Source organism: Ixodes scapularis, unplaced genomic scaffold (genome assembly GCF_016920785.2).
Source record: "Ixodes scapularis isolate PalLabHiFi unplaced genomic scaffold, ASM1692078v2 PGA_scaffold1__304_contigs__length_218370807, whole genome shotgun sequence".
NCBI classification, from domain to species: Eukaryota; Metazoa; Arthropoda; class Arachnida; order Ixodida; family Ixodidae; genus Ixodes; species Ixodes scapularis.
In genome coordinates this window covers 231278-244501 of record NW_024609846.1, presented here as the reverse complement: position 1 = coordinate 244501, position 13224 = coordinate 231278, and the positions used below count along the sequence as shown (strand labels likewise).

The 13224-nt window shown below is 47.4% G+C and overlaps 1 protein-coding gene across 1 annotated transcript in view; it reads left to right on the top strand.

The window, feature by feature from the left end:
• The window catches only part of LOC121835991, a 39259-nt gene that overhangs the window by 762 nt on the left and 25273 nt on the right, over nucleotides 1-13224 (top strand). The gene's annotated exons all lie outside the window — the stretch shown is intronic.

The following is a 13224-nucleotide window of genomic DNA, read 5'->3' as shown; positions in this document are numbered from 1 at the left end:
CAGCATGTGATTGCAAGAGAACTACAGAAATCCTTGTCACTTCTACAAATCGATGATCCGTTCCTGGTACGCAACTCGGATGAGGTGGTGAAATTCCTGAATGGAACACAACCCATCATTGCCTTCTCGGTAGATGTAAAAGACATGTTCTACAACGTGCCACAGCAAGGAGCCTTAGAGGCAGTGGAAGAGTGCATCGACGTCTACGGAGGCGTAAAATTCCAAAACCAGAGTGGGATCAGCACATCCGATTTCCTCGATCTCCTCCGCACATACTTAAGCTCCCTGCACGTTATGTATGAAGGAAGTGTTTACACGCAAAAAGAGGGCATTTGCATAGGTTCGTGCATCGCACCAGCCTTATGCGACATATACCTTGCAAGAGGAAACAGAGATCTAGTGCCGTTTTTCCAGGAGATCGGAGTTAAAAAGTGCTTTAGATACGTGGACGATTTCCTGGTATGTTTCCCTATGAACAAAATGACAGACCACGTGTGCGAAAAGGTCAAGCAGAGCTTCAAGCAAGTGCACAGAGGCCTAGAATTCACATTTGAACCACCGGAAAGAAGCAGGCTGCAATTCTTAGACATCAAAATGGCATTTGGAGAAAAGCATACATGCTGGATGTACAAGACAAGAGGGGCAAAAGGCATACTACCGTACGACTCGGGGCACACCGAATTGGTAAAGAGGAGCGTCGCCTCTGGGTGCCCATGGCAGGCCATAAAGAAATCTTGCCACCACAGAATGTCAGAAGGCCTACAAAGGCAAATCACCCGACTACAAGCAAGCGGCTACCCAGAGTCCCTGCTAGTATCTGTGGCAGAAAAATGCATAGCAACACTCAGAGGCAATCACAAAACCAAGGAAAAGGATCAGGTCAAAAAACCTCTGGTAGTGATGCCATACATTCATCAATTTTCGCACCAACTGAAAAAGATCGCCGAAACGCACGAGGTCAAAGTAGCCCTATCCGCCCCATTCAAGCTTAAAGGACTGTGCAAAAAGGTTAACGAAGAGGAAGGCGACACATCGGGTCAATCGTCGTGTCGGGTAAAGCATAAAAACAAGTTCGTCGAATGCGTAGAAGGGGTCGTCTACAAGATACCATTGACGTGCGGAAACTCATACATCGGGCAAACGGGGAGGTGCTTAAATGACCGACTCAGAGAGCATAAATATTCATGCGGGCAACTGCAAGCACCTGGCAACTTAGCAGCGCATTGCGCGAGATGCAGCTGTGAACCGCTATTCGAAAACACATCAGTAATGGACAGATCAAAAAATAGAAACAAACGAGAAATCATAGAGGCCTTCCACATGGCATCAGGGAAGCACGGCAAGTGTGTCAGTGATCCTTCCATTGCTCTGAACAAAAAGGAAATTGAACTGCTGAGACAATCCATAACATAACGAGGCGGACACCAGCACCAGCTTCAAGGTCCCCCCTCACACCACAAAAACCGAACGTTTATCAAAAAACGGGAAAAACACCACAAAAATCGAAAGTCCACACATCTTCATGAAGACATTTATCATTATTTCATAGCGTTCGCTCCTTTTCAAACTCACGCATTGGGAAAATCATGAATTGAAAAGGAGGAAAAAGAAAAGAATAAACAGTTGTTAGTCTGCGCCCATTTGTGTTCGTTGTGTTTCTTCTCATCTCAATGTAAACTCATCCTTTTCATTTTCAATTTTTTAGTCACGCGTTTGTTCTGTAGAACTTCGCAGCGCAGCACGTCTATCAATAGCACACCATGTCGGCCGATACTGGGATTACGTCGGCCAGTACCGGGAGCTGTGCGGCGGATCCCGGCCAGGGACGCCGGTGAGAAACCGACGCCGGCCGATATCGGGGACTCGTTGTCTAAACTGGTCAGCACCAGCCGGAAAGTTCCCGATACCGGCCGACATCGTTTTCTTGCTGTAGTCACCGGCCAGTCTAGCCATGGAGTTTCCGGTGACTGGCCGACATCGTTTTCTTGCTGTAGTCACCGGCCAGTCTAGCCGTGGAGTTTCCGGTGACTGGCCGATATCGTTTTCTTGCTGTAGTCACTGGCCAGTCTAGCCATGGAGTTTCCGGTGACTGGCCGACATCGTTTTCTTGCTGTAGTCAGCGGCCAGTCTAGCCGTGGAGTCTCCGCTGACTGGCCGACATCGTTTTCTTTCTGTTATCACCGGCCAGTTCAGCCACTGAGTTTTCGGTGACTGGCCGACATCGTTTTTTCGCTGCTTTCACAGGCCATTCGAGCCGCGCAAGTTTTGATATGTAACCGACATGGCTTTTTCGCTGATATGGAAACTATATGATGGTTACAAATGACCGTTAGGTTTGGCATGTCTTCAATATGCTAAAAGGTGACACCTAATATTATCCTTGGCCTAGTATTAACGCCGCGTCATCCTTAAACCACTTAACAAAGGCTTATTTCAGTTTTGTTAAAAAAGACGGGATCAAACATGGCTGTGGAATGAAAATTCAATTTGGTTTACATCTATTAATTTTTTAGAGAGCAGCTCTTAGGCGCCCGTTTCCGGCTTGAGCGGCATCGCCGTCGCAGTCGCCGTCGGCGTAACCGCGCGTTGCATTATGGGAAACGTCCCATAATGACGGCGTGTGTGGCGTCACGAGGGTCCCGCGCGTTGCATTATGGGAAGCGTCCCATGATGCAACGCGCGGTCGGCGACGCCAACATCGCCGTCGGCGTAACCGCGCGTTGGGTTATGGGAAACGTCCCATAATGCAACGCGCCGTCTCATTTGTGACCCGCGCATTGCATTATCGGAAGCGTCTCATGATGCAACGCGCGGGCCGGCGACGCCAACGTCGCCGTCGGCGTAACTACGCGTTGAGTCATGGGAAACGTCCTATAATGCAATGTGCAGTCGCATTCGTGACCCGCGCATTGCATTATGGGACGTTTCCTATAATGACGTCACAATTGACGTCACGTGTGACGTCACAAGGGTCCCGCACGTTGCATTATGAAAAAAGTCCAATGATGCAACGCGCGGGTCACTCGTGACCTGCGCGTTGCATCGTGGCGGCGAAACTTGCTTTCGATGAGTTGGGCATTTTTACTGCGGCACTGCGCTTCCACATGTTCTCAACGGCAAGTCTCAGGGCTTACACAGGGGTTTAAAGAGCTTCTTCGACGAATGACTACGAACGAGTAGAAAACGTGTCTTCAGCATGTTGCCGCCAGCCTCCGGAACGCTCCAAAAACGCGATTTTTCAACATGCAAAATCGCCGATCGGTGGCTTCACTCTCGCGCTGCAGCTGCAGCGACCAAGTGGGGATGCGCGATCCAGCCCTTCGCCCGGGCAGATGCCAAGCGCTCCGCGCAAGCGGTCGTTGAGCGGTCGGCCTCAGTAAGCGATCCACCCAGTTGCACGCGCTGCCACCGCTTTCATAGCGTCTGCCCTCGCTTTTTAACAGTTTCGGTTCCCATTGCTATCTTGCTGAAAGCATGAAGTTCTGATGGGAACTTCATGCTTTGACAAAAATGTTGATTGTTACTACTTTATTAACGGTGACCCCGACGTTGAGGCAGTATTTATTTTTCCTTACAGTTATATAAACCCGATGAAGACAACTACAAGTACTTTTGTACGAGCCGCAGGATGCAATAGGCCCTTTGCAAAAATCCCAAAAGCCCGCGCGCGCCGCGCTTCAACTAATGGGAGTCCTCGGTACGCCCCTCCCCCGGCTTCCACGTGGCATACGCGAGCAGGCACAGGTTACCACGGCAACAAAGCATCCGACGGCTGCCCCTTTCGTATCCCTCTCCTTTGTACCGGTTCTGTCGTCTGCTGCACCAGCGCTTTGTCGAACCTGGTCGAAACCTGCCATGGTTGCGGTGCAAACTAGATGGATTTGGTGACACTTCAATACGTGAAGGTAAGTTCCGACGAATAACGTATTGGAATGAGTTCACCTGTCGCGATGCCTTTACGCTGCCACAGATACGGTACGCCGGCAACGACGTACGACTCGAGGGGATGGCTGCAACGGCTGCTGGCGGTAGCTGCCGGTACGCGCGCGCAGTCGCGGAGGCGCAACGAGAAAGCGCGTGCGCGTGATCTGTACCGAGGGTTCCCAAAATTTCCTGCCGTCGTGGCGCTGTACGTTTTGCAAAGGGTCTATTAAGCAATACCAAACACGTATGCGGTAAAGCGACCGCCATCTCCGAAGGCGAGTTCCATCTGAGGGGAATTTGTCGTATTGTCTTCTAGCAAACGACATACCTAGCTCTTCATCCGAATAGGTGCGCACAACGTCTTCGACGTAACGCCATACCTTGGGCCTCTTCGCTGGCAAGGCGAATGAGTCGGCAAAGACTTCGCCGAGAACGGCTGCCTCGTCGTCACCCGAGCTGGACCTAAGCTGGTATCTTCGTCGCTGTCGCTGATTTCGCTGCTACTGCGTTTTCTTAGACCTCCTGAAATTAACTGCAGCGATGTCAGCGCCGCAGTATGCTCGAGCCAGTCGGTCATGACAAGAGGAACCAAAGCAAGCACAGCAAGAGAGCCCACCCAGCAATCGAAACAAAAAAACAGCGAAACCCCTTCATTCCCCCGCGGCAACGTTGATAACGAAACTGAAATGTTGCGAGGGACTACAGATCGTACTCCCCCGAAAAAGGCTGCGCGGAGAACTACTCCGGGTCCGAGCGGTCTGTCCGAGGAAGACACAGTTCAGGCGGCACATTCGTTTCTTACATCTTTCTGCATGATCACAATCAAAACATCACGTTCACCCTATATTCAACCAGGAAGGATCACTCTATTTAACTCTTACGCGCTTATTAAAACCAGATCTGCTTCTCGCTACCACTGCTAGGGGATTCTATGGACTACTTCCATAAACCCCTGCGTGCAACACGGCGCACGTTGCTCTTTGGAAACTAGTTGGCCAGGGAGGAGAGTGGCATGGTTTCGGTTTCGATCGGCAGCGTGGACTATTAACGGCCGTGATCTCACGTTTTTTGGTCACGAGAGCATCATTTTTGGTCTCTAAACTAACCTAAATGGCCAGACCTCGAACCTATAGCACAAGCCCGAGACGTATAGCTTGTCTTCACACATGCTTGTTGCATTTTTGTACACTATCGAGCCTTTCTGTTTGCGTTTCGAGATATATGTGAACGAGCCAGTACTGGAAATCTCGACGCTGCGTAGCTCGGGTATCTTGCTTGTCTACGAGTCAACAAGCTGTAACGACCAATAAGTTTGCATACATCAAACTCGTCCCTTTACAGCTGGTCAGGAAGTTTGTTTGTTTTGTGCGTCCATAGACGAAATATTATTTTTTGCAACTACTCTTTTTCTTAATACGCCTAAGTACGTGAGGTAAAACTTGGAGGCGCCATTGAAAAGCTCAATTTGAACACACATCCTATCTCTTATCTGTACTGACCCGCAGCACTGCATGAAGCTAAGTCCCCAGCCGCTTGCATTCCACTAATATTCAACATCGCGTACGCACATAAAATTTTTCTGCAATCATATAGGCACATTCCCACACACAAACCGCTTTAAGAAAGCAAAAGTCGAGCAATTGTGTGAAGAATGTCGCACCGTTCGCCGGAATTGCGTCGGACGGGCGTGAACCTCTATGCGGTGTGCCAAAGGAACGAAATTATTCAAAGCGCATTTGACGGTTGCTAATGGCCGTAATATTTATATGTTTGCTTTCTTCCTGGCTGAGTATGCCGAGATAATTTCAAACACACCGTTCAGACACAGATCTTGGGCGTCAGTAAAAGCTCGTCCAAAAAGGCTTAGCGAAGAGTAGGAGACGCTTGTTAGAGCCTCTGTCGTAGCTAGCCGAACTCAGCGTAAAATTTGAGTGGGCGATATATGATGACACGAGGAAAACATCATAGTAATTTGTGTGCAAGGAAATTGCCCCAGTTTTCGTTTTGTTTTGTTCGAGAATGAATGTATTGTACATTCGTGAAAAGTCAGATAATCGAAAACTCAAGCGGCGCATTCGGTCACGGCGTGATAGCATGAAAGGAAGCTGCTCAATCGAAACCGAAACTGAGTGGCCAACTAGTTCCCAGAGGGCACTTCGTTGAAGCGTCGTGTATTTTTTCGTGCCCCTGTTTTCTTTTTTTTTTTATATAGAGTAGCACAGTAGCACAATTATATATTTGCGACTTCGAGTTTAGACTAAAACAGACCTCATCCAGCATCGAGTCAGCTGTTGATGGACTTTGCTAGAAAGCCGATCCAGCATCCAATCCAAAGCCGGACAAGGTGAGCGAACACAAATGGCGAGCGGGACGTTGGCGTGGTTCGCGGCATGGTTCAGGTCACGACCGTTCAGGTGCGGTGGCTCGAGGGTTGAAAAATTGTATGTGACCGTGGTGGCGAGTGAAAGCGCTGCATGTAAATCTATGCGAGGCAGAAGTCGCTCGAAGTTGCCGCCTGTGCTTTGATTTTGATGTTCGTGTTCTGTCGGTTTCGTCGTATGTAGGCCTAGTGAACCAACTTCCGCTCAACAACGCTTGCTGGTGGTTGACTCGACGGTGTTGACGGCCCTTCGCCGTATCGCGACGATCGTTTCGTCGGCATGTCCCGCAAGACAGAGTAGCCGTCAAGTAAGAGAAAGTACGAGCAGCAGGAAAGGGGTGCGGCCGCGTATTTCGTAGTGGCGAGCGGCGGCACTTTTCTGTTTACGTTCGCGCACGTTTTTGCATCGGCTTCTGCCCGTTCGTAGTGTAGATGCCCTTTGCCTTTCGTTGCATCGCGCTGTTTCCACGCTTCGAGCGCACCTTCGGGGCTCCCGGCCGAGTATGGACGAGTGTCGCGCCGCTAGCCCGGCGAGACGGCGATCGGTCGGCGTTGCCTCCGTGTGTTGTTTTAAGCGTTGAAGTAAAATTAAGGGGGGGGGGGGGGGATAGAGTCAATCGTGTACGCGCGCTAGGCGCATTTGTCACTGACAAATGCGCATGTCAGTGACAAATGTCAGTGACAAATGACAGGGTGAGCGGAGAAAAGTGGGGGAGAAGATAGAAGTAGGAGTCGGGCGTCAGGAGCGTCGTCTCACCGTCCCGCTAGCTCGTCATCCCATCGTCGCGGTTAATCCGTGAGTGAGTGAGTGAGTGAGTGAGTGTGAGTGTGTGTGTGTGTGTGTGTGGGGGGGGGGGGGTGGTTAGCTGGCACCGCGCGGTGTCCGGTGATCAAGGCGGTCTCCGGGGGCGACCGCGCCGTGTTGGTGGAGGCATGCTAGCTCGCCGAGACGCTGCTGGCGGGGCATCGGTTTGTGCCGTCCGCGAGACGCTTGTCCGTTATTTTATTTATCCTTGCATCAGGTTTTAGATTATGACGGTAACCTTGCATTGTTTGCCATACTTCGCAAAGGCGTAACAATTTTTCTGCAGGCGACTCCTAGAGCCGCTCGTCAAATTTTGCGGCACGCAATACAACTTCTTTTTTTTTTTTTTTTTTGACACAACATTTTTTTTTTTTTGCATTATAACTTAGCGGTATATCGAAACTTTCTGCTCGTAGCGCAATCGCAGCAATGCTGAAAAATTCCGCACGTACTGGCTAACCGTCATCATCGTAAGCTCGGCTCGTTTTTCCCAGTTCACATCTAACAAAACTAGGTTCCTTCTATGAAAATACGGTGTACCGTTAAATACCGGGCAAGCGCGCACTCAAACTTTGGAAATAATCGCAAAAAAATGGGGGATGGGTGCTTGTCCGGTCGTCAATTTTACATATAAATGTACTGTGCGTATTTCCTCAGATCTCACAAATTTGGTAATGGGTGCTTACTGTGGAATGGGTGGATGCACGGTATTCTACGGTATGTCCAGGCAGTTAGCGGCATCCTATGCCTTGGTAAGCACAACCGCGCGTTGTGAAGTCCACCACCGGCATGGCACAGGGCCCCGTCCTTACCTAGCATGTCGTCTTTTTCAAGGAATGTATACTTCGTTCGCCCCTAAGCTGAGACTAGAATCTCCGCCTTCAGTGCGAGCTCGCTGGCTTCTGCAGTGCTTTGGTTTTGCGTGCCTGCATGATCGCACTTGTGTTAGCAGGGGCAGAAAGCTTGCGTTGAAGGCGGAGCTTCTAGTCTCAGCTTAAAAATGAACAGAGTATAGTCGAAACGCCATTGCCATTGCTTGAAAAACTGGATGTAAATAAGCTATTTGCACGAAACCTCGGTATCACGAAACCGTTGCAAGTAAAAAGCTACAAAGCATGGTGTAAACAGACCTTTACGCGAAATGAGCACCGTTTTTCTCTTTTACTGCTACTTTTATTACTTGGCGTTACCGGAATGCGACGCCGTCGTGTTTCATTGTGGCCGTGCATGGGGATATAGCCATGGAGTTATAATATATGCTAAAGGTTGCAAAGACCTGACAGTGTGAAGTAACTTGAATGAACATCATGTCTGACCCCGCCTTTTATTCTAGTGAGGAGGAGTACTGTTCATCGAAGAGAATGACGAAATAACTGTGGCGCCCGTCCCTCTGTTGTGGTTTGACGTGAGTATGAAACAACGGCGTGATGCCAAGCAAAATGTTTGGGGCGAACATCTTGTCTCGTGTGCGAGCGTACCGAGCACCAGACCCTGACTGGCCTTTGTTCAGAGCATCAAGTTTGCAGAAATGCAGTAAGTATTATTTTGTACTGTTCCTTTTCACCTAAAGTCCTGATAATGTGCTAGCACACGTTTTTGATCTGCCCTGTTAGCATGCTTGACCAGATTAGCTTGCGTGCAGTTGCTCAATTTAGTTAGCTCCATAATCTTCGTAGTGACACATGCACATTTACAGTAGTGACCAAGTCTTTCAATACGCTACTGGGCACAAAACTTTCTCGTAATGCTGTGGGAAAGCATTGCATGCTGCCAAGAACGGCCGTGGCGCCGTCCTACTCTGGAGAGGTTCGACGGACAGCGTAGAGGCTTGTTTTTAGGTGCAGCAAGTTCGCTTCGGCGCCGTGCTGTGCAGCTTCTGTTTGTACCTTGAAATGTTGTACTAATGGCTCGATTTTGGTGTTTTGTGAAACTGAGATCTCGGCAGGCTTGTACTGAGGGAGCTGACCTTTCTTTAACAGACGCGTCGCCTGCTAACGTGAGTAAAGAGGGAGGGCTTGTCTGCCCTAGAGTGTCATTTGCTGCGGGAAACAAGACGCCGTTGCGTCGTCTGCTACCAGAACCGAAGAAAGGTGGATCATCTGTTACACGCTGTATGCTGCAAGTGAAACGATAGAAAAAAAAGTTGCATTGGGAACTTCTGCTATTTAACAAGGGGCGCAATTGATGAACTGTGCTTTACTTGGAAGTGCCAATTCATTCTAAAGCGTCATATGCCTAGGTGCGAGGTATCATGTGACCACAGAGCAGCCGCTTGCAGCCAATTTCGTTTTCTATACCAGGGCAAGTGTTCTTAACGGGATTTTTCCATTCTTAGACGGTTGATAGTTAAAAAAAAGGCCGTCCTGAAAGCCCAGAAAATGACAGTTCCAACAAGGGTACAGGCACCAAGCTAGGCCTAATAGGCACGGACCTATATATCAGATTTTTAAACTGGTGCTTATCGCAGCCAAGCGCAGCGCGTCTTGCGTGCGTCGCCGACGAATCAGTATTGTTATTTCCTTTGATTGTCAAAAAACATCATAAAACCTTGTGGAAGCATTCATTTTGACCGTACAAGCCAAAACTGTGAAGTTCTGAAAATCGGGGCTATGTCTCCTTTTCAGAAAGTTTATTTGATTAACACATTTTTTTTTTTATTAAATTTATAAATATTGCATACAAATATTAATGTCTCTTAAATTTTTACAAAAATTTGAAACACTCGCTGTGTCTGGCAACCGTTCCAAAGCTACCCAAACCATCCGAAACACCTGAAGGTTCAAGCGTTCTTCTGAAACTTCCCGAAACCCAAGTTTCTAAAAGAGTTTCTTCGCATCATCAGTGCATAATGTTGATCAGCAAAATGGATAATGCTTTCTTATACTTTGGTTATTTTGCAGCCTTCGGCGCTCAGCTGCTTAGGCCGTGATAGACCTGCACATCCAGAATGGGCACCTACAGCAGCAGAACAGGGAACTGCAAGTCTGTTGGGCAGGTGCTCGGGCACGTGGTGTCTTTCAAGCACCAGGGAGAGCAGGCGAGGCCCGGGGAACAGGCGACGCCCCAGGAACTGGCCAGGCCTGAACCACCCGAGCTGTTCCTGATGCCTCTCCGCAACATGGAACAGCTTAGTGCTGCAGAAGCGCAGCTGAAAAACTTCACCAACAGGACACTGCCGGTATTTATGTGTCCTCTTTTTCACAATATTGACGGGCATAAGGCTGCGATTCTTACTTTGTGGTTTAACTTGGGTTATCTGAAGATTTATGCAAATGGGGTTGGAATGTGGACTGAAGCCTTTTACCGTAATATTTCAAATGGATGCGCACCCAAACTATGTTTTAAGCACGGTCGGTGGCAAATTAAAAATGAGTAAATTGCCCTACCTTCATTACGGGCCTTCTGTTATTTATAACAGCAGAGTGCATGCACAGCCAATGCACAATGGAAGGCTATTTATTGTAAGGGGTACCCTTAAACTGAACCGTGCGATAGAATTGTGTCAAGGTGACGCAACGCCAGTTGCACGTTTTGCAAGTTAGCTTTAGTAGCCTGCGTAAACTTTTTGCAATTGTTAAACTGCGTTTCATAGAGGCTACTGAAGGGAGAAATGATGGACGGTGGCCACCAAAAATTAAATATTTGTGCATCATTACATTTTTGAAGAGTTCTTTCGACCCGAAGGTCGTGTAGACAAGAGGCCTTCATGTGCATCCTCATTAAACGGCATTTTACGTCTTTTTCAACTGCCGCTTCTTGAAATATTTTTTTAAGTAAAACATTTCACAACGGGGGAAGTAAAATCGCCCAACATATTTGCCTTTGGGTGCTTACAATATGTCAGCCTGCAAATAATCATAAATCATGCTGATTGGCTACGACACTTCTGCCCGCTTTATCCTTAGAAGTTAAATTCCGCACCTCCAACAACTCTCGCCGTGAGTATGTGTGCGGAGCACGCACAAACCTGCCTGCGTGCTTTTTGTGTTTAATGCTTGCTTGACGGAAGGATCGAGATGCTGTAGTATATATTGGGCTTCTTTTGGTTTTGTTCCTGTTCTCACTTGAGGCTATAATCAAGAGATCTAAATATTTAGGGCAATAAATTCATTTGTGCTTTCGGCATCTGCTACAGAAGTAAAGGTACATGCTTGAAAATAACTTTTAGCCTGGTCTAAAATCGCTTTTGAGCGTGCCCACCATATGCGTATGCCCAAACAAATTTGTAAGGGGTTGCCAGATAAATCTTAATTAATTCCATCTTTTACATTAGTAGTGCATTTCCAAAATGGGATGTTAACCAGTCCTAACCGAAGGTCACCCTATGAGAGGAAATCATTTCCAAGGTGAAAGAGTAACTGTCATTGCATCCGCCACTTTATTCAGGGGGTGTGAGTGCATGCGTAGCTGTGTCTCCTGGCATAGCATACGGTAGTCGCACAAGCGATTATTACACGAGGCGAGCTTGAGCTGATTAAGTTGGTTCATTGGCCTACAGGGCCACAACTGAGTCAGCACTAAACAAAAATATGGAAAGGTAGCTACTCATACTGTGCTGCTGTTGCCATTTTTTGCAACTATGATGACGGTTTTGGTCAATTCCTGCCTTTTTCAATTCCAGTCTTCGTAAAGTCGTAAAATAGGTGATAAATTTGTAGGGTGACTAGCCGGCAGCTAGACTAAGCTTTAACAAAGTCAAGAAGCGCAGGGTCTTGAATGCACTGTTTTGAGAACCACATACATTATTAAAATTACTGAGTGGATGCTGATGGGCAAAGAGGATCCATCAAAACGTTTGCACAATTTGAACGTTGCAACGAATTTGACTGACTAATGAGATTTAGCGGAGTATGGAGGGGAATATTTTAATCTTTCTGGTTTCGTCTAAGACAGGTAGAGATGCCATATATTCTAATATTTTTTATTCTCTCTCTAGTAAATATTGTAACATTTTGATGCATGCATAATGTGGCTTGCTGCATTTACCTGGGCATTCACATTCTCTTACTTGAGACATGTTCATACCATTATATCTGCATATAAATAACTTTATTGACATATTGAGAACACATTTTGTCTTTCTAGGAGGAGCAGCTCGTGTCTCTAGGAGACAGCAAGAACCTGCAGAAGGTGGTACGAGAGATGGTGGGACGCCTGCTCTCAAAGCAAGTCCAGGAGCAGTTCTCCGGCCCTTCTGGGCTACCAAGTAAAGTCAAGGTTCAAGGACGCCGTGATGTGTAAGGTGGTCATCGGTAATGCATATTCTTTACTAGCTATAAATTGATGGTATCTCTATTGGAGCTCAAAAGACAAGCACAATCTTTGAAATATGTTGACAATTAAAGGGAAACTGAAACACTTTTTGACAAAAAAAACGAGCTATAGGTGACTTCTGGCGTATTTTTGTCCTGTGAATCTGAATATCGCTTTCGTTTTCCCCGAAGGTGTAACTAGACGCGAGAAAACACGAAAAACCTCAGAGCAGTCGTGACGTCGTACTAGGATCTTTGGGGCGCCAAGCACGTGTCGCTCGTGTGGGCGGCGCGTGCAATTGCAAGCTTGCCAGTTGTATTTTTCCACACTGATGCCAGTTGTGGTGTCTATTTCTGACCTTTTTACAAATACAAGAGTTCACGTGCATAGGTTCGACAGGAGCTGAAGAAGAGCGAGAGCAGAAATTCCGAAAACTCCCAGCATGACGTCACGCCCCGGGAAGGAGGGGCTTCAACTGTACTTTAGAAATTAATTTCTGCAGCCTCCGTGCACCAGATTGAAAAAATGAACTCGATATTCGTGATCCTGGATGCCATATCAAGACGATTTTGGTGTTCTTCCTCAAATACAGAACAGCTTCAGTTTCTTGTTAAGTCTTGCAATATGCAAAATTTAAGTCGTCGATTCCTGTTGTTTTTTTTTTTTGTTTTTTTTTTAAATTTGATTTGCATTTTTTATTATGAATAACTCCTGTGTTACCATTCTCGGAACCTTCATACTGAAAAGCAGCGTCTTGAAGGAACTGTGAAAAAAGGTTTTTGTTGCTCTTGTCTTGTTATCCTGTTAGTTTCCAGGTTGAAAATCTAATGACGACCATTTAGAGGCCTTGGTCTATAGAGTG